We start from the raw sequence: 22798 nt of genomic DNA, 5'->3' as shown, positions 1-22798 counted from the left end.
TGTTACAGGTTCTGAAAGTTTTGCTCACGGACGTTCTGACCGAGAAAGGAAATTTCTGACAATTACAAATATATCACTGCACATAAGATTAAAGTTAATTGAAAATATTACCAAATGACCGAGCCGCTCATACCCGAAAGTGAATAGCGTTCAGCACTCAATTTACCTGTAATAACAAACGGAAAACGTTTTTTTCACGGATGTTCGTTGGTTGAATAAATCAATGGATTACATAGTAGGAGAAAGAGGATCAGTGCCACTTTTTAGTGACAGGTGCTCTAAGTGTTTATCTTTTGAGTATGGTAGCTGCCGTCTCAAACAGAACACATCCAGTTTTGGTCTCCATCACGGACGTTCGCTGTAATTGTCATGATATTAAATGCCTTAATTCATTCTTATTTTTCTCTTCATGACGATTTTTCTCTCATTCCCTCAATAGCCTGAACATGCTGCGACCAAACAGAAAACAAAAACAAAACAAAACAAACCAAAACAAATCCGAAAAGTGCTACGCAATCACATTCGGGATAATGACGGAAGAAGTCCGTAATGAGCATGTGTTGAATAAGAAACAAAAAAGTTTCAAAAGGACGTGGAAGCAGTTGAATGAAAATGACTGAGAAACAGAGAAGGGATCGAGCTCCAACACACAGAGAAAAGAATTGCCAGTGCACTCCCGTTATACCAAATTCCTCTGGAGAAGTTTTTGTTTGTTTGTTTATGTTTTTTATTCATCGAAATGCCGTCACAAGCGAACAAAAATCATGCAGTATACAATTATTGTCTGATGAAAACACACAAATCCCCCGCTTATCATCACATGGTGTTGTTTTATACTCATCAATGAAAAGCAATATTCATTTGTATTTTTTTCCAAGATTTTTTTTTTCATTTTACATTTAAGAGACAGAGAGATCGTCAGTTTGTTTGTGCTTTTGTGCTTAATTTGAAAACACATGTTAAAAAACAGTAATGATTAAGAATAGGTTTAAGGTTGCACTTTGATACGTTCGCTCTTCCAAAGATTCGTTACTCTGATGTCCAAAGGTTTGTTATTCCAAAATGAAAAAAAAAATTGTAGTTAATTCAGGAGGTTTGTTATTAGAAATGTTCTTCGAAAAATAGATATTAAGGATCATTATTTTAGGTCCGTTCTTCTAAAAGTGGAATGGGCCTGATATTCGTTTAGGTGAAAACGGTTATTATGAGGTTTTCAAAGTGGAGGATTTTAGTTGTTAACTTGTTTCTCCACATTTGGATAAGCGAACGTAAGTTTTCATGTTCCAATTGATAAGCCTTTCGGATAACCTTCGGAGATTCCTATCATTTACCGAATAAAAAAGTTTCATAATTATACGAACTCTATCAATTTTCGTATTGACAAACTGTATGAATAACGAGCCTCCCAAATGACGCGCTACAAAAGGTTTGTTATAACAAACCATATTGTATAATATCGAAGTCACAAACATCCATCCAAGATATATGGACTTATTGTGTCTTGTTATGACGTAACTTCGCAGTATCGAACCTATTACCATTTCTGACTAATATAATAACACAATTTTTTCTCGGTAACAGTGTGTTACACAAGGAGCAAACACAGAGGGATTTCTTCCTAACGTATTCGTTTGCCCTCCCCAGCTAAACTTCGTATTTCTATAACGGAGCACATTTCTGTTGTTTTTCTATATCAATTCTTTGTCATAATTTTAGCTGTGACCATGTTCGTTATATAAAAAGCAAAGTTTAGGACCTGAATATTTACTTCATAATAGCGAAATTTTGATAAATATATTAGTTCTCAAGGATGGACTACGTCACTGAGATTACACGTACGTTTGTACGTTCATTTACGAGAGATTGAAAAATTGTTTTCTTTGATTCCTCAGTATGAGAAGATAAACAAGCTTATTATAATTGAGAATTGGTAATATCTATTCAGGATTTTGCAGAGGAGTTTGTTCTCGACATGAAATTGCTGTTTGTTGTGAATAGAATGCGTTTCCAACTCAAGAGAGCTGCATTGTTCAATATCTTGTTTGTTCCGAACGTCCGTGAGCTACATGCGAACCTCCGTGATGAAAACTATGCTATGTTTGTTGGGTTATAGAGACTGCCCAGATGAGATACATCTTTAAAAGGTATATTATTATTTGGGAGTGAGGATTAAAGTATAGGATAGTGAAATAAGAGGTGAAAATATTGAGTTTCTGTAAAATGCGCGTAAAGTGGAGAAAGTGTTTAGCGGAAGAGCAATATTTTCACAGAAATGACGAATTTAGTTAAATCATCAGTTGTCTACCATTACGTACAGGTTAAGAGTACAAGCTTAATATTCTGCAATTACGTACACATGTCCCTTGAGATATTTCGTTAGGATTTTGAACTGAATCAGATCTTCGGAAACTATGTTAAATGGTATTCAAATGTATGTGCAGTACTATTCCTCACGGACGTTCGCTGCTGTGGACATGGTAAACTTCAGCGGTGAATAAAAACTTGTTCCTCAGGGAAAATCCTAGTATAATTGGGTTCATATTAAAGCTTGAGTTATACTCTTTCAGGTAAGATGAATGATTTGGAGAATTTCCTACTTTTTAAATTTTGCCTTGTTTTGGCTCAATTGTACATCGTTCAAAATTCTGACCCATATACATATATTATATGTGACCCTGCACCTCAAAACAAACAAAAAGTCGCCAGACATGAATTTTTAGTTAAGACCATATTCTGAAAGAGCAGACTTTAAGCTTTAAAATGATGTATAACTCAAATCAAATGGACTCTCCTAACCTATCTAAATATTGGAAAGAAAGCACAAACTCACAAAAAGTGGGAACAGAGAAAAGAGGCTCTGAAGTACAGTGTCTATTCAAGCGCTTAATCTTTACCAATTAACCGTGCTGGCTGTGCGGTGAGTGGGACAAAAAACAGGAAGTTAACACCAGAGTAACAACAAAGAAGGGATTATCAGATTAAACTGAAATTAAGCATGCCTTATTAACACATTCCGTCCATAATTAATCCCAATTTTCAAAGCAGTAGCACTATCCTTTCAAAAGTTATTAGAGTTGAAAGTGAAGAGTGTGGACAAGGTTTTTCAGAAATGAAAAAGAGATTCTAAAAATACACTTAATCACACTATTCTACCAAAAATGTTCGAGATAAACTGCTAAAAAACACACTTTCATGCCCGTTTTATGATACCAAATTTAAGCATAATGTAAAAGAAGACCCGCTCTTTCAGAAATTATGAAAAAGTAAAGTCGGGCTAGGCTGACCCATTTCACTTATTTTCAGTCGTCACGCAAAATCAGTGTGTGCGACTTTATGTTCGTTTTGAGGTGCACAGTCACATATACTAATCAAATACAATGCATACAGTTTAAACAGACAGAAGATAGTTTCTAAAATAAACAGTTTTCCTACTCAGTGGCGGATGTGGGTTCATGGAGGCGCACCGGGCGCGCCCCTTCTATTCTTTGTGAAAACAAAGAAATAAAAAGAAAAAAAATTGAGGGGGAGGGCATGCGTCCCCTTTAACCCATTTCATGCTGTAACCTGGTGGCCTGTGTATTAAGTCTATGGGGATATCAGAATTCAGTATTGTAAAGGCGCCCCTCCCCCTCACGGAATTCGTGGATCCGACCCTGCTACTCTCATGCTCTGAGACTCTAAGAATCATTTTACACTGAAATAACTATTCAGTGCAGTGAGATTTATTTGTGGATACAGTGCACTCCCGTTATGACGAAAGCGGTAAGAATTTTCGTAACAACTAAGTAAAATCAGGTCCCAAAACTCTCATCTATCTTTCTATAAATTACTGTTCTGTTTATGATAAATCGAATTGTCGATATAACAGGGAAAAAGCTGCCGGTCCCGACGACGTTTGCTATAACGGGATGCAGTCTACTGCTACTACTTTCTTCTTGTGGCACTGATATGTGTCTCAGTATACCAGACATTTTTCCTCCTGAGATTATGGCTGAGCTTTATCTTTTACCAGGAATTTTACTGATTATTGAAGACCTGAATATAAGAACGACCCAAGTCCAAATTTTTACCCCCGGAAGTGCCTGAAATGAATGAGTTGAATCCTATATGAATGTAAGAATGAAGGACTTGGGTCATTCTTGCATTCATATTATAGCGCCCTCTCTTATCTCTAAAGCAGAACATCATGTATATGAATCAAAGAACGACCCAAGTCCATATGATTCAAAGAACGACCAAAGTCCATCGCACAAATTAATGTAAATGTTAATTGTCATTCTAACATATTTTGTAATTTGTATATACACTGTTGCCTTCTCATCGCAGTTAAATATAATATTATTGCACAAATAAAAAAAAAAGATATGAAGTTTTTTTAAGTTTACTCGAAAATGGTCTTCCATGGAATTGGGTCGTTCTTATATTCAGATACTCAATTGTACCAACTGAGGATAGAAAGATAGACACGATGTCTTGTGATATAATTGTGCTGGCCATAATATATATTCGGGTTAAAGATGCTTAAAGTTGCGTTTGCATGCTGAGGGTGATTTATATTCCTAAATGTTTCATTAGACGAAAGGAACTAACTGACTATTATAGGCGCTTTACAAGAAACTGTATAATGTCCTTTCCCCCCCCCCCCCGAGGATTACCTTTATCATGAACATGTGCTTTCTGCTGTAACATTCCAAGGCAATGTTTGTAACGAGTATATACTTAGAGATCAATTTTTATCAGATATGTCTTTTCTGACAAATGCATGACAACATTACTCCAATCCACCGTAAGTGAAATGATGCGATGGATATCAAAGTTTTTGTAATAATTGGATTAAATTCCAATACTTTTGCTTTTAAGAATGTGATTCATCATGGTATTTAAGTGCATGGGATCGTTGTGTGATTTGCCAGCAAGACACCGCTCAACCCTCAAAGTGTGTCTTGAAGAGTTCAAGGGCAAGCGGTGACAAGACAGATAACTACAAGTTATTCATGTCCAATGCTGAACAGTTCCGAGCCATTAATGCTGTTCCAGTTGAACTCTGCTTTGGGAGTGAAGAAACTGTTGAAAGCTTTGTGACACACTCAGCTCATGCATTGACACAAATCTTACCATTTGAAATTCGATATTTCTACATTGGAGAAGACAAAGAAAAAGAGAGTTCACACCCAAAATGAAGATCAGAAAAGGCCGACTAAGCGCAGAGCATTAGATATTCAAAAATGTTTCTTCTGTGAGAAAGGAGGAGAGGCTGGAGGATGTCCTCCATGAAGTGTCAACATCCGACGCAGATAAAAGTATTCGGGACATGACCACGGAGCTCAAAGTCACCTTACTAATGGCCGGTACAACTGATATTGACATTATTTGCAAGGCAGGGCAGACGCCAGAAAACATAGATGAGAGGGCTCCTACTCTCATATTGTTTCATGATCTCAAGGAATCCGTGTGCCGAATTTGAAACTTTTATCCCCCGTGTAAGAGCAAAACGAAAACAACAACAACAACAACAACAACAAAAGGCATTAAAAAGAACAAGCACGCAGCATTTTTTTTTTTTTTTTTTAACGGGGGTCCCATCCCTTTTGCCCTACCCCCGGAGTTCAGACACTCATTGTTACGCAAAAATGTAAACAATGCTCCTACCAGAATGTCCACATTAAAGATAATGATATGAAGTTTTTGTACCTTTATAAAGTTTCCCTGAGTTTGCCTTGCCTTAGTTTGTGTTTCAGGTTAAAGTACCTTTCATATAACCAACACAGTGAGACTTACTCGCCCCAAAGTGCTCTCATGTCTTAGTAATCATGCAATAATGGTTTCGGATATTAACACCGCCTTACAGCGTCGATAAATACTAACGGCTCGTTCAAATCTTTATATAGCTCCCTCAACGATCATTCTGCGTGTAAGTCGTGAGAACCGGATCGCCAGCACAGGACTTGTGTAGAGTTCTGTGACCGCCAGTAATGTTATCCGGGCAGTGCCGCAGCGCTAACACTCCTCTGTAGCTGTGCGTGCGATGCGGTAATGCGTGCATGCATGCGAGTGGTATGTACAGTGCCGACAATGCGTGATCACAGATTATGGTACATGAGGCGAGGATGCGTACGACTTGTGTGTACAAGTAGTACTACCAGTCTGGTAGTATACCATGGAACACGAAGACGGGTTTGACATAGAGCAGCCATTGCAGGAGGGAAACAAAAACAAATACGAAGACCATGAACAGTGGTCAATCCTGCCGGAGGAAAAAAAAAAGACTAGTTTAGCTGCGGCAACTTTGTGGCGATCAGATATGCATCAGTATACTTTGTATACTGGGCGCTGCGATTTACTCACCACCGGCCACCCTAGGCCCTGGTTAGAGGCTCGTTAAGCAGCGAAGCACGGATTATACATACAGATTGTACGCGCACACAACCTGACAACACTGCGGTGGTGAGACGTGACTTGCTGTGCTGACAAATAAGACAGTAGTTCCTACATGATATAATGTAGTTAGATATTTGTAATATATAATATGATGATTGTCTGAATTCATCTGTTGGTAAACTCGCGTGATTTTAGAGGCTCCACTACAGTGCTAGACTATCACGCGGACTTGTTATCATCTATCTTGTAAGCAGCCTTAGCATGCCCTGTTCAGCAGTCGATCGTTTTACCAGGGAGGTGGTTTACCGGGGAGACGGGAACTCCCTATTCATTCACATGTACATGAAGGAAGACGATCACCTCGGCTAGCTCCCAGCCCGACCAGATGCATGCATGAATGCAATACCCGCTCGCGCTGGTCTACGTTTGGAACAGCAACACACACACACGCACACATACACACACACACACACACACACACACACACATACAAGCACACTGACACCAGGGAATGTTCCAGTCCACCTGTCTTGACACGGGTACAGAAATAGATCGACCGTTTATTGACCTTGAGTCGGGTCAGACTCACAAAAAAAAAAAGAAGAAGAAGAAGAAGAAACCACGCCAGAGATGCAGAGTGATCAGGGGGCATTTCATGAAGCATTTTGTCAGATATTTCGTCTGACAAAATGTTAAAAGCTACTGAAATCCTTGCATCTGATTGGCTGAGAGCAAATTTGTCCGACAAGTTGTCGGACAAAAATGCTTCATGAAATGCCCCCCAGATTGCAGGAAGAGAGAGAGAGAGAAAGGAAGAGGAAAAGATACATTTTCACAAACCTGCCTTGTTATGACGCAATCGTGGAGAACAGTGCCAGTAGCTCTATGATGCAGTCGAGGATGGAATAAAGCCCATCCCATACTCGCGGCTATAGGACTGACAGAGTTTGGATCCTGAACAAGTCACAGCAGCGTCAGCATAAACAAGGTTTTTTTTTGTTTTTTTTTGTTTTTTGTTTTTTGTTTTTTTCAAATCCAAAGTCGGTCAGTCATAGTCGTGAGTCGTATTCCAATAGTGTGCGGCGGGCTTAGGATAGCCTCTTTGGCCTTTAGTTCGGCCTGCACTAATTTATTCATTTATTTTCTTTTTATGCCTCCGCCAACGAAGTGGCCTGAGGCATTATGTTTTCGGGTCGTCCGTCCGTCCGTCCGTCCGTCCGTCCGTCCGTACGTCCGTCCGTCCCGTTTTGTTTTTATCGATATCTCAAGAACCGTGTGGTGGTTTTACATCAAACTTGGTATGAGGTATATCCTGGGGGGATAATACTTTAGGTGTGTCTTTAGAATCCCTTTTTCATTTCTGAAAAATCTCGTCCACACTCTTCACTTTCAACTCTAATAACTTTTGAAAAGATGGTGCTACTGCTTTGAAAGTTGGCATCAACTATGAACAGAATGTGTTAATGAGGCATGTTTAATTTCAGTTTAATTTGATAATCCCTTCTTTGTTGTTACTCTGGTGGTTTACTTCCTGTTTTTTTTGTCCCATTCATCGCACAGCCAGCACGGTTTGGTAAAGATTAAGCGCTTGAATAGACACTGTACTTCAGAGCCTCTTTTCTCAGTTCACACTTTTCCTGAGTTTGTGCTTCCTTTCCAATATTTAGATAGGTTAAAAGCGTCCATTTGATTTGAGTTATACATCATTTTAAGGCTTGAAGTCTGCTCTTTCAGAATATGATCTTAACTAAAAATTCATGTCTGGCGACTTTTTGTTTGTTTTGAGGTGCAGGGTCACATTTTGTGTGATGGACTTGGGTCGTTCTTTGATTCATATGGACTTGGGTCGTTCTTTGATTCATATACATGGTATTCTGCTATAGAGATGAGAGAAGGACGAGAGAGGGCGCTATAATAATGTGACCGTGCACCTCAAAACCAACATAAAGTCGCACACACTGATTTTGCGTGAGGACTGAAAATATGTGAAATTGGTCAACCTAGCCGAATGACTTTTTCATATTTTCTGAAATGGCGGGTCTTCTTTTACATTATGCTAAAAATTGGTGTCATAAAACGGGCAGGAAAGTATGTTTTTTTTAGCAGTTTATCTCAAACATTTTTGGTAGAATAGTGTGATTAGGTGTGTCTTTAGAATCCCTTTTTCATTTCTGAAAAACCTTGTCCATACTCTTCACTTTCAACTCTTATAACTTTTGAAAGGATAGTGCTACTGCTTTGAAAGTTAGCATTGATTATGGACAGAATGTGTTAATGAGGCATGCTTAATTTCAGTTTAATCTCATAATCCCTTCATTGCTGTTACTCTGGTGGTTTACTTCCTGTTTTTTGTCCCATTCATCGCACAGCCAGCACGGTTTGGTGAAGATTAAGCGCTTGAATAGACACTGTACTTCAGAGCCTCTTTTCTCAGTTCACACTTTTCCTGAGTTTGTGCTTTCTTTCCAATATTCAGATAGGTTAGGAGAGTCCATTTGATTTGAGTCATACATCATTTTAAAGCTTAAAGTCTGCTCTTTCAGACTATGGTCTCAACTAAAAATTCATGACTGGCGACATTTTGTTTGTTTTTAGGTGCAGGGTCACATATAATTTTACATCATATTGCCGAAAAAAAAAATGAAGCATAACTATAAAAATGTAATATAAACCAATTGACCAATTTGAGTGTTCGTAGATGAAGAGATTTGAACTGCTCATGGATTAAGACAGGTAATGGTGGGTAATTTCAGTAATCTTCTCTGCATCACTATCACAATAAAATGATTTAGATGAACCGCTGGCACACTTGTATCGTACCAACTCAAAGATATCCGGTAGAGCTGGTTTCACTGTATTATACAGCAAGTTCAAACTGTGCCATTAACGAAAACATGAAATCTTTCAGTCAAAAATAAGAAAGGGTAAAACCATCAAATGTTATCAATTTCTCACCATTTATAAGAAGGAAATACATCACAATTTCCGTTTTGACGGCCATTATGGCAGCCATCTTGAATATCTCAAGGTGAATCATCCTCGAAATAGGGTAAAACCATCAATTGTTTTCTATTTCTCATCATTTAAAAGCTAATTCATAGGAGTTTCCGGTTTTAATTGGCGGCAATTTTGGCTGCCATTTTGGCGGCCATCTTGAATATCTCAATACCTCCAAGGATGCAAGGATTGCATCATCCAGATTCGGATTATGCACCCTTGAAATAGGGTAGAACCATCAATTGTTTTCAATTTCTCACCATTTAGAAGGAAATACATGGGAATTTCCGGTTTTGGCGGCCATTTTGACGGCCATCTTGAATATCTCACAACCCTCGAGGATGCAAGAGTTGCATCATCCTGATTCGGATTCAGCACCCTCGTGCTAGGGTAAAACCATTAATTGTTTTCAATTTCTCACCATTTAGAAGGAAATATATGTGACCCTGCACCTCAAAACAAACAAAAAGTCGCCAGACATGAATTTTTAGTTAAGACCATATTCTGAAAAAAGCAGAATTTAAGCTTAAAAATGATGTATAACTCAGATCAAATGGACTCTCCTAACCTATCTAAATATTGGAAAGAAAGCACAAACTCAGGAAAAGTGTGAACTGAGAAAAGAGGCTCTGAAGTACAGTGTCTATTCAAGCGCTTAATCTTTACCAAACCGTGCTGGCTCTGCGATGAATGGGACAAAAAACAGGAAGTAAACCACCAGAGTAACAACAATGAAGGGATTATTAGATTAAAGTGAAATTAAGCGTGCCTCATTAACACATTCTGTTTATAATTAATACCAACTTTCAAAGCAGTAGCACTATTATTTCAAAAGTTATTAGAGTTGAAAGTGAAGAGTGTTGACAAGGTTTTTTAGAAATGAAAAAGGGATTCTAAAGACCCACCTAATCACACTATTCTACCCAAAATGTGCGAGAGAAACTGCTAAAAAAACACACTTTCCTGCCCGTTTTATGATTCCAAATTTTAGCATAATGTAAAAGAAGACCCGCTCTTTCAGAAAATATGAAAAAGTCAAGTTCGGCTAGGTTGACCCATTTCACTTATTTTCAGTCCTCACGCAAAATCAGTGTGTGCGACTTTATGTTCGTTTTGAGGTGCACGGTCACATATAGGAATTTCCGGTTTTGGCAGGCATTTTGGCGGCCATCTTGAATATCTCAAAATCTTCAAGAATGCAACAGTTGCATCATCCAGATTCGGATTTGGCACCCTCGAAATAGGGCAAAAACATCAATTGTTTTCAAATTCTCACCATCTAGAAGGAAATACATGGTGTGTGGAAATTGAGAGTTGTTTTCAATTTCTCACCATCTAGAAGGAAATACATGGTGTGTGGAAACTGAGAGTATATAGTTTTGAAAATAAGCAAACCTATGTATTGAATAAAAACGTCAGAAATTCGTTTCTCAATGTGTAAGAATCGGCTCTTTTCTGGAGTGCCAGTGAAGGTGGCCGTGTGAGGGTGAAAAGGATTGCAAAAATTCAAGGTGAATTAAAGTATGGTTTACACAAATACTTTAGCAATTTCATGGGTATTAAGAATACAAAAGCAATTGAAGGCACACTATAAAAAGGACCAAAGTTAGGTTCCAAAGTTACCCGATGAGGGTAGAGTACCAGGCAAATACCAGGATTAAGTATAATAAACGGGAGTATGCAGATATTAAGAAAGATAACTTCTGCTCCTTATTCAATAATGTGAACAGCTACCTGGATTCAAATTTCACATGTTACAAATAGATTATGTGGGAAGTAGGTGAATAGTCTTAATTGTTGCTGAGGTTTACATAATCACATTCAAATTGAAAAAGTATAATTCTATATATAATAAAATATTTCGTCTATTGAATGCATTTCGTCTATTACATGCATGAAGAAAAAACGTCTGTGATTGGTCAATCACGAATTAACTAAAATATCGTTTCTTCTAAAATTCTGTGCTTATCCAAACAGATTTCATATATCAACAAGTAGAAATTGTTTTGCATACAATTTTGCAAAATATCACTTTCATACCAGGAAATTAAATTTAGGTTTAATGAAAACAAGTTGTGCAGGCTTAGATTGATCAGTTCAGCGCTACTGCTAGATAGCCCGCTCGCGATATACAAATACATGTAGCCGCGGTCGCTGCCGCCGCTTGCATTTGCATGCATGTTACGTTATGTGTTACTAAGTAGGCCTACATATACTTATCCAGTAGGACTACAGTACTAACGGCGTTAGTAATTCGATCTTTCACGATCTACGGTAGTTGTGACGTGAATTGTGTCTCAGATCTCGGATACAAGAACATCTAATTCTGGTCTAAATTAGCTAATCTCGGCCTAACAGTAACATGACGGCTACCATGGATACATAGATCACTGTTTTATCAGGGAATGGAGTAGATTAACTTGCAATGAAGAGTGTACCATACCCCATGTCAGGATGAAGTACAGTCAGTAAGAGACCATACACTGTGATACAGCACTCGGAGACAGAAAGAGTAAGTGAAAATATTCTTTGCTAAGATCCTCTGTAGGATAATAATGATAATATTGGATGTCCTATTTTCGATTAATACAAGGAAATATTGGACTCGCTAAGCAAAATATCGGACTCGCCTTCGACTCGTCCAATATTTGTACGGAGCTCGTCCAATATTTCCTTGTATTAATCTCAAGGCCATAATATTATATAAATATCCAAGGCCAGTGAGTTGGCTCAGTCGGTAGCGCGTCGACTCTGCCTCCGACCCAAGCGGACCGCGAAATTATTTTTCCCACATAAGTTCCGGACCCCAAATCTACATGATATGAATATTCATGACTTACGTCTTCGGAATAAGAGTATGCATGCGCGTAATTACGCTTGCTGATAGCAACCATCAAAAATATTAATCCGCTCTGCGATACGGTCCGTGATTCGGCTGACGACGATTGCATTTGTTTACGTGTGTTTTCTTTGGTCTGTGCGGTGAGAGTGTAGCATTCCTACGTGGTTTTCGGGGGTTTCGGGTGTCCCCCGATAGCGATAATAATGTAGTTCTAGATCCTGACGATGCTACGTCTCGACTAGCCATTAAAATTTACCCGAATTTACGATGTATTCTCACGTTTTTAGGAGTTGAGGATAGTCCGTATCCTAGAAATCGATAGAAATTTAGGTGAGATTAGAAAACAATCACTTATCTAATTGCTGGTGCTAGCTTACAGTAGAGCTTACGCACTGTGTGGGTGCGCTTGACAGCCCACCATGTTGACTCTATGCAGTCAATACGTTTACAACAGTAGTACAGTACACATAACAGCCTATGCGTACGTGTGGCAGTGGTAGCGCGAATTGAGTCTGCGGAACGCGCGCATGTTTACTAGTACAGTGTACAGTAAGTATAGCAATTGAGTCGGTGATATACGTGTAGTCATATTCATGTGTAGGTTTGGATAAGTAACCGCTGTGGAAACTGCTTTACTTTACTAAAGAGTGAAATACTAGTTGACATTTGGAGGTTCGCCATTGATTCAATCGTCCTCATGAGAGGATAACTTGTAGGTCTTTGTTTCTCAAATGTGTCAAATGTAGCCTACATTAAATGCAGGGATGCACACTGTCAGTCAGCTGAACTGACTGTTTGCAAATGATAAATTGCATACATAGTATAATTATATGCTTATTTTCTCTTTAATGATGATGTATGGTGGTGATGGTAGTGGTAATGATAAAGCTGATTACATTGATGTTGATGATTGTTCTAGTGGTGAGTAATCATGATTATTATGAGATCGTGATGATGTTCTATGTTAATGTTGATGTTCTGTGTTAATATTGATGTTCTATGTTTATGTTGATTTTGATGGTTTTTATGTCGATGGTCATGTTGATGATGATGCTAATTATGATGGTGTTAGGTCAAGTTCACACAAATGAATGCAAGGCGGTCACAGTGAATTGAAATGAATAAATCTTCCGGAGCTTTATTAGGAATTTACTTAACAATCAGTTTCCAACCGGAATAATGATAATTATTCAAAACATTACAACGAAATTAACCATAACAATTGAATGTTAGATCGGATCGTTTCAACAAAAGATAACTTTAAGACAGATTATGTGATACCTGGCCAGGGTTTTACCCTAACAGAACCAACGTCGGGGCCCAACTCATCTGCGACGTGACGGGGAGGCGACGCCAGACGCCATCATATCACGTGGAGAACACGTCGATGCACGGGGACGTCGTCGGATCAGCAGGCGACGCTATCTTACTCAGGTTAGCTTGCAGCTCCGCGACTACGCCGGGCAGAAGGGCGTTGGCCGCCAGGTGCGCGTTGCCACTCACACAGTCTCGACGCCCTGGATGGACCTCGACGTGGCTCCCACTAGTTGCCGTGTAGCAATCACAGGTGGGCGTTAGCTCCAGACCGCCCGGTGGTTCGCCTAGCCAAGTCAACGAAAACTTATCGACGCCGTCGTCGTCGAACGGAAACGGGCTAGAAGCAGGTTGGCATCTTCTGAATCATCCTGCTGTTTAGCACTTTAACTCAGTTCGCAGAATACTTGTCTTAGGGAAAACAATTTCTCCCACGACTATGGACGGGACGTTGAGAAAGTTATAACGGTCCTCCATAACCGGAGTCTGATTGTCGACTGACGCGAGCAATGGATTTGTTAATAACAGCATTCTCACATACATGGAAAATCCCATCAGGCACGCCTAGCTTAATATATTCACAACATAAAACTCAACATGGGCGAAGTGTATAAGACTGCGGTTCAGAACGAATAACTCAAAAGGAGATTACGTAACCGGCGGTGTTTACAAATATTCGCGATCGCGCACGTGTGATCACATACACATGATCATAACACATGAAATCACATTCCAAAGTGATTAGATGGGCAAATTCGTAACACACCCACCCCTAAGAGAGAAAATATTACTCTGAAGTAATATTTTCGTTATTTATCAAAACACGTTACAACTTTCAATAACATCATCCTGCTTAATCTATAACAAATTTCAAACATCGACTATTTATATTATACCGAACTTCTTAGGGTATCACCACTTACAATAATGGCTGAAATGCACACAAAACATACAATATTTAACCAGTCCGGATTATAATAACACGGGGACATTATCGTATGTGTTTCACAACATTGTCTCTTCACTTCGCTAAAGTTTAACATTCTGGCTGTGTTGTAACAGACCTGTATTATAAATCTTCTTTCATGTTTGCACATAATGTTTTCATACAAACACCGGTGACAGTTTATGGAGTAATTGCTGTAAACATTTTCTGTTAAAAGGAAACACCTTAAGATTTCAGAAGGAGCCATTGTATGTCTCGCTTACAAAATACTTTTGTTGGTATCGTGTCCTTCCACAAAAAAAAAACACAAACAAACAAACATTTGAACATTGTCCATTCTTTCAAAATTCATTTCAATCCTTCCAGCTTAAAATGCAACACAACCGCATATTACTTGTAATTTCAGTTATCTCTTCTTTTTTTCACTCACAAAAGGAAAGTGGCGGGAATGACACTAACTTTACGCCTAAAACTTGAAACGTTTACACACAAAAAATGAACATACCCATCCTACTTCGTGCTTTAACAAGAAACTATGCACTCTTGATTGACTTTTCCTAATGCCAACGTGACCTCCCATGGGAATTTCCCGAGCAATTCTCAGTATCTCCCTACGATAGTTCACTGGCAACTCTATTTGCTATACCAGTGACCAGCTTACACTAGCCGGTCTATCAGGGGGGCCGCCCCTTCCTCATCAACACATCGGATCTCCTGTGGGAGCACTCCGGCATACTAGCAGCTTCATCCTCGGAAACAGCAAACGTCCAAGTTAGTGGATCTTTTTGTTGCGCTACAATCAGGGAAAAACGACAACACTTGTCATCACCAGACTGAGCAGAAATATCATCGAAGTTAGCAGAAAACGTTTCTGCCAACCGAAAACAGTCATCTACAGACCCAAAATCATCTGCCTCGCCTTGCTTCGCCTGACCTGATTGTGACCTTGTCACCACACAAACAGGAAATACATCCGGGAATTCTTTTAGCAACTTTTCAGTTTCAGATTCAACAACCGGATCACTTGACACAATTGGTGAGACTGAGACCTTTCCCCCAGCCAAATCGTTCCCCATCGACAAATCAACCCCATCCACGGGCAGACAAGGAACCACACCAATCATAACTACTCGAGTGACTAAATCACTCTTCAAGTGTATCCTATACAAAGGTACAGAAACATAGCTTCCATCAATACCCTGTATCAGTGCACTAGCACAAGATGAACCGTCAGCAGGCTATTTATTCACATCACCTACAAGGAGAGACTGTGCTGCTCCGGTGTCCCGCAGGATTCTCACCGACTGCACTGCACCGTCACCAGACTGCCAAGAAACCTCACCCTTTGACATGAAGCCACGGTAACACTCAGACATGTTATCTACACTTCCAGGGTTATTATTTCTATACACTATTTCAAGACGGCCATGCCCAACAACAGCAGCACTAGTTCGTTCTCCTAAAATTGCAAGTACGGGTTTGGCACCCTGCTTTTTACTATCCCGTAGTAGCTTCCAACATTGTGTCTTAACATGTCCCTTCTTGGAGCAATAGTGACATGTCACCTCTTTCAATTCAGCCTTTCTCAACTGTTTAATTTTCTACAAGGAAACACCACCGTCCACAAAATCCTGCACTGAGAATTCCCTGGACATGGTTCAGTCTGCTCAATAACTAACACAGCAATTAAAGCTGGACTGTAAACGTTGCAACAGTAGAACAACAGGAGCACAAAAACAAGCTTATTTAAACCTAATGTGAACAATGTAATATAAGGCTTGCGAAATTCGGCTCCCGGACAAGCCCCCAATTTGTTACGGTCAAATTCACACAAATAAATGCATGGCCGTCACAGTGAATTGAAATGAATACATCTTCCGGAGCTTTACAAGGAATTTACTCAACAATCAGTTTCCAACCGGAATAGTTATAATTGTTCAAAACATTACAACGAAATTAACCATAATAATTGAATGTTAGATCGGATCGTTTCAACAAAAGATAACTTTAAGACAGATTATGTGATACCTGGCCAGGGTTTTACCCTAACAGAACCAACGTCGGGGCCCAACTCATCTGCGACGTGACGGGGAGGCGACGCCAGACGCCATCATATCACGTGGAGAACACGTCGATGCACGGGGACGTCGTCGGATCAGCAGGCGACGCTATCTTACTCAGGTCAGCTTGCAGCTCCGCGACTACGCCGGGCAGAAGGGCGTTGGCCGCCATGCGCGCATTACCACTCACACAGTCTCGACGCCCTTAATCGACCTCGGCGTGGCTCCCACTAGTTGCCGTGTATCAATCACAGGTGGGCGTTGGCTCCAGACCGCCTGGTGGTTTGCCTGGCCAAGTCCACGAAAACTTATTGACGCCGTCGTCGTCGAACGGAAACGGGCTAGAAGCAGGTTGGCATCTCCTGAATCATCCTGCTGTTTAGCACTTTAACTCAGTTCGCAGAATACTTGTCTAAGGGAAAGCAATTTCGACTATGGACGGGACGTTGAGAAAGTTATAACCGTCCTCCCTAACCGGAGTCTGATTGTCGACTGACGCGAGCAATGGATTTGTTTATACGAGTATTCTCACATACATGAAAAATCCCATCAGGCACGCCTAGCTTGATATATTCACAACATTAAACTCAACATGGGCGAAGTGTGTAAGACTGCGGTTCACCACGAATAACTCAAAAGGGGATTACGTAACCGGCGGTGTTTAGAAACATTCGCGATCGCGCACGTGTGATCACATATACATGATCATAAAACATAAAACCACATTCTGAAGTGATTAGATGGGCAAATTCGTAACATTGGCAATAATGCTGGTGCTTCTGACTATATATGATGAATGATGTCGATTATAATGATGATGATTATGATACATGATTTTAATGATCTTTATGGTGATATTGTTTGGCATCTTGTCTGATGAATTATCAGTCATCATCTTCGTAATCACAATCTATTACCACCTATAACAATCGTCCAAATCAACTTAAAGCCACTGGTTAACATTGTGGATGATCGATTTAAGAGATTCTAAAACTGAGCTGCCACTTATCTAATTATGTTCAGATGGATTGAAAAACAACCAAGAATGCAAAAATAATGAAAGTAACTAATCAACTATCAACATATTTATGAAAATTGTATTTATTATCGCCTACTATAATAATTCCAGCACAGTATAGTCTATGAAGGTTATGTTTCAAGTTTTCGCTTTTTTAAGCACTAAATAACTTTGAAGCATGATATTTTTACAGCTCCCTTTTAGCACCCTATCCAATATTCTGATAGCACTGAGGACCATGCAGCTCAGATTTTTCAAAATGAGCACAATATTAACCAATGCCTTTAATATCAATGTCATGCACATCATCACTGCTACCACCACCATCACCAAAACGTCAATGTCTTATGAATTGTCAATACCAAAAATGCCAGTGGCATACTGATTAAACCTAACAAGCTTTAAAAACTTAGTAAAAATCTCTCCTGAATTAAATAAACCTTTAGATTAAAAACAACTATTTCTATGTCAATAATGTCTCAATACAATTTTAATTACCCTTTACTAACATTAGTTTGATAGCGAGCGACAAGATGAGCTCTGATTGATGGTCTGCATCTTTGCTTGTACTATGCGTATACTCTTATTCATATTTTTTTTTTCTTTTCCTTGCGTACTCTTATTCCGAAGACGTAAGTCATGAGTATTCATATCATGTAGACTTGGGGTCCGGAACTTATGTGAAAAAAATAATTTCGCTAGCGGCGCGGGTTCGAACCCGAGTCTGGACTGATCAATGTTGTGTGTAATCATACCGTCCCCTCTGGCTAGAGGCAAAAACACTCTGTCTCTCGGATAGGACATGAAATGGAGGTCCCGTGTGAGAGATAGTCACAGCTCATGCACGAAAAAGATCGCGCTTCATTCATTCATTACAAAGAGAAGGGTGTTTAACCCGGTGAAGTGGTTCCGCCTCACATCCAACTGGACCGTATGGGAGACCAGCTTAACATATAACTGAATATGGCCTATCCAGTCATTGTCTGAGATGGAAATGAACAAACAATTGAACTTTAGAAAAGTCTTCACAATTTTCCCTTTTGTCAGAGAATGAATGAGTTAATAAATCACCGATGAACAACAAAAATATAGTTTCTCGCTGATATTAGAGAAACGGGAGTGGCCATTTAACGCTTTGTAATCGGTTGCCGATATTTGTTAGATGGTGGTATATACTTGTTTATTTCATCAATGATATTTGTATATTATGATTGGTAGGTGATTTGCTAATTGCTCGTTAACAGTTGCTATCATTATTTGCTTGCTGATAATTGTTTGTTGATACATAGTTGATATCTGATGGTTGATAGTTGAAAGGTAGTGACTAAAATATTGCTGGAGTCTTTGTGATGGTTAAGGGTTGATTAATTATTAGAATTGTTGATACGTGATAGCTGCTTGTTGAATAGTTTTTAGCTGCTATTTGACATTGTTTGACGTTTGGTTTAGAAATGTGAAGCTTGTTGATGGTTGGAATCCAGTGGTATACATCCACGTCATGTAAAATACAATGTGCTTTATACTATACCACTTTATGCGAGTTGCATCTCTTAACACTTAGTCATTTTCACGTCCACACTAAATGTGGTGGCTCGTCATGTTACCCGTATAAAGTCTAAGATCATAAAGAAATAGCGCCTAAAGCCGACTTTAGCAGTAGAGGCAGCTTACTGTCTAATATTTGCTTGTTATCCCTCTTTAATAGTGTACCTCCTTTATTCCAAAGAGTGCACGAGTTGAAAAAATCGGTCTCCCACAGGAATCAAACCCGCGTCCTTTGACACAGAAACAGGCACACGCACACACGCACATACACACACACACACACACACACACACACACATATATATATATATATATACAGTAATCCACTTCTCCAGACGTAACTTATTCTTTCTCTTTCCTTTATTATTTTAGTTCTCAATCTTTCGGCCATATTGGCCTTCATCAGGATATTGTTTCAATGAGCAGCAGCTATTATGTCTGATTACAAGGCGTTCAATGGTTTGTATTTATAATAATGTGGGCAAGCTTAACAGTGTTGAGAGGCAATAACACAGCACTAGCAATGAGGTGAAATCAATCTAAAGGAATCTACTATCATGGTTTTCAAAAGGAAAGACTAAGAAAAGAAAGGCATGTTCGAAAATGACGTTTTTAAATTTAACAGAACTGCTTTTATTACTTTACTTTCTATCAGTAACTAAACTTGAACCAGTATCAATTCAATTTCAGATCAAAAGAATTAAATAATCAATGCTGGCATTAATTTGAACGTCAAAGCGATATTAACGCACATTAACGCATATGCTAATGTAAATGCAACAACAAAACGCAACACTTTCCGACGCAGAATTCAGGCAGTCAGTTTGCCATCAATACGAAAGCTTCAGACACTAAGGAAGTGCCTTGTCCATCGAATCTCCTTGGTTTCTTTTAAAAGAAGTTAAAGAAAATGAGAAGAAATTAATGTACCAAGGTACACGTAGTTCTTCTCACTGTCTACATCATGTAAGTTAACGAACTACTTTAGTTAAACAGAAAATGTCTTTTATTGACACTGTTCTTTCGTCACGTCCATCGATGCTCGACCCAAGGTGAACCTCGTTACAAAATGTAGTATCGAAGTGCAAAGTGCAAAAACGATTTTACCTATCACAGGCTCACCGAGGTACTTAAGGTAATATTCACACAGTAGCCACGATTGCATGGATTTTCTGAGTGCGCAATGGTACTTTTACCATGTTCCCAACACTGGAGATCAATAACTTACATCTGGTATTCAGCAATTTTGAGTGCGATTTTGCTGCAGTGAAAACAAGACAATGATACAAGTTTGTTTGTTTTTTAAGTTGATAACGTTTGATGCTGTAAAGATTGCTATTACATGCATAATAAGTTGTTAGATGGATGTGCATTAATAATAATTGCATACGTATTTTCGGATTGTGTTCTGATATCATATGAAATATCGATATTCGATAACTTTGATATAATTTTATTTCCCTTTTATATAGACCTATAGTCTTAAAGACTGCTGTCTTCCTTCATAGAAGTGGACTCTCCCTTTAAATGGGCGGACAAAGTGCAAACAAAATACCCATGAAACAAATCAACATCCGCCTACTGGATAAAGAGAATCAACATGAACATTATATCGATAAGAATTGTACATCTGAGCCCGTGACATACGTGTCTAAGATGAAATTTCTATCTCACGGTTACCGATGTTAAAGGTGGTATAGGAATTCACTAAGGATTTCTCCTAATATTTTTTCTAACTCTACGCTACGTCAAACATAATTCCAAACCAATAAGTCAATGAAGAGGGGTAGTTGATTAACGAGCAGTAAACTTGTCCACGTTGATAAAAAGTAATAATCATGTTGATAGATCATGGTGGCTAGTTCTATTCTTCATTTCAATTATTACTTTACTCACGTTACATCACTTTCCACATTCAAGGTCGGGCATTCAAAGCCATACGTCAAATTTGCAATGGTAAAGTAATGCATATTAGCTAATCAATCAATTTTCGTGTCTGATACAAGCAGAAAATTTCCAAAGCTCGGATTGAGGAATGTAACTGTAATGTAACCATTATAATATTCCAATTCTTTCGCTTATACATTTTCTGTATTGAAGTTATTAGAAATGTGAAATAAAAAAGCGAAGCCTAACCATGATTTGATTCACGTTACCTGACTACAAATTAAACATTGTATGACAATATAGAGAAACACAATGAGAAGTAACAAGAAGAATAAACTCTCATTACTATGACATACAATGAACATTAGCTGGCTATAGGAAATCATTCGAAGGGTAAAACAAGATCCCACAACTGCCTATCTGTAATCAAGATTTGGTCTTATCATTATGATTGTACATCATATTCAGTTTCACCCCATATTGAGAATACACAGTAATACAGCACAAACGACGCATAAAAAAGGTGAATGGGTATTTCCATAAATTTGGGATCCAGGGTACTACAAATATATGTGTACATTTTTCTTCTACAAACAATTTTGTATTTTTCTTTTATTACTGAACATATCTGTGTCATATGTGATTGTATACTTGGAAGGTTGCTACCATGACAGATTGAACATGATTTCCAAGTTAGTAAGTTTGTGTAAAATGTTACTTATCTGTTGGTGTCCGCTGTCATTTTTTTGGGTGGTATTGAAACAGGTTATCCTAATGATAGAATATTGATCATATTTGTATTCTGCTTCATATCTTCATATTTTAATGCTAAGAATGGGCAACATGGGTATGGAGTTAAATGGCTTTTTCATTCATGATACTAAAAACATATATAATAATAGCAGTAAAGTTTAGTCATTTCCACATTTCTTGGTCTAACCTTTCTGTGTCGGGATGGTGTCTACCTAAAGATTATACCCTGGCTATTTAGCCTGATTATTAGTGAGCTCACTGTGGGCAGCTTCATCAAATATTCAGTTCTTAAAGTATCTATACGTCCATGAAAGTAACTTGGGTGCAGTTATTACGGCATTGGATATTTAGACTTTTCGTCTGGCATCGATTTATGTAATGGTATCCAATGTAACATCGACATTGTCTTGTAATAACCATATTTCATGAAACTCCAGAAGTTCCCGTTGAATGTTTCTCAGTAATATGCATTTTGAGAGGTTCTACATACATATTATGTCACAAAACAAAGCTAAAGTGAACGGGGTCTTGTTAACTTGTCAATAGTTGGATTATTCTTGTTAATTTGTAAAACCGATGTTACAAAGACACGGTGTTCATGTAACATAGGTTATAATCTTGCAGATTATGCTTAGCAAAATGGCAGGGATCTACAATAATTATGAATCTGTATTCTTTGAGGAATGATCACTTAGCAAGCAAGATAAAAGGTATTTACTTCTTCAAGAAAACAAAGTTTTTAAGAAAAGTGCATTCCATATTTCAGGGACGCCGTGTCCAAGTAACAGTGGTTTGTAACACTGGTATGAGAGGTTGTAGAAAAAAAAAACTGTCATGAAGTGTTACTGAATTATTACCATTTCAGCCGACTATCGGTTAATCCTTAACTTCTGTAGCCACACACACACACACACACACACACACACACACACACACAAATGCTTTTAATCCATGCACAAGTGTAGATTTGATCATAACTTTTTACCTTTGATGTTCATTTGCAGGAATCTCAAGATTAAAGTAAATTAGGACAAAAATTCCTTTTTGTAAAAGATATA

Source organism: Diadema antillarum, unplaced genomic scaffold, assembly GCF_040938485.1.
Source record: "Diadema antillarum isolate AM-2024a unplaced genomic scaffold, OU_Dant_1.0 seq00001903_RagTag, whole genome shotgun sequence".
NCBI lineage: Eukaryota > Metazoa > Echinodermata > Echinoidea > Diadematoida > Diadematidae > Diadema > Diadema antillarum.
This window is presented reverse-complemented; position numbering follows the sequence as displayed.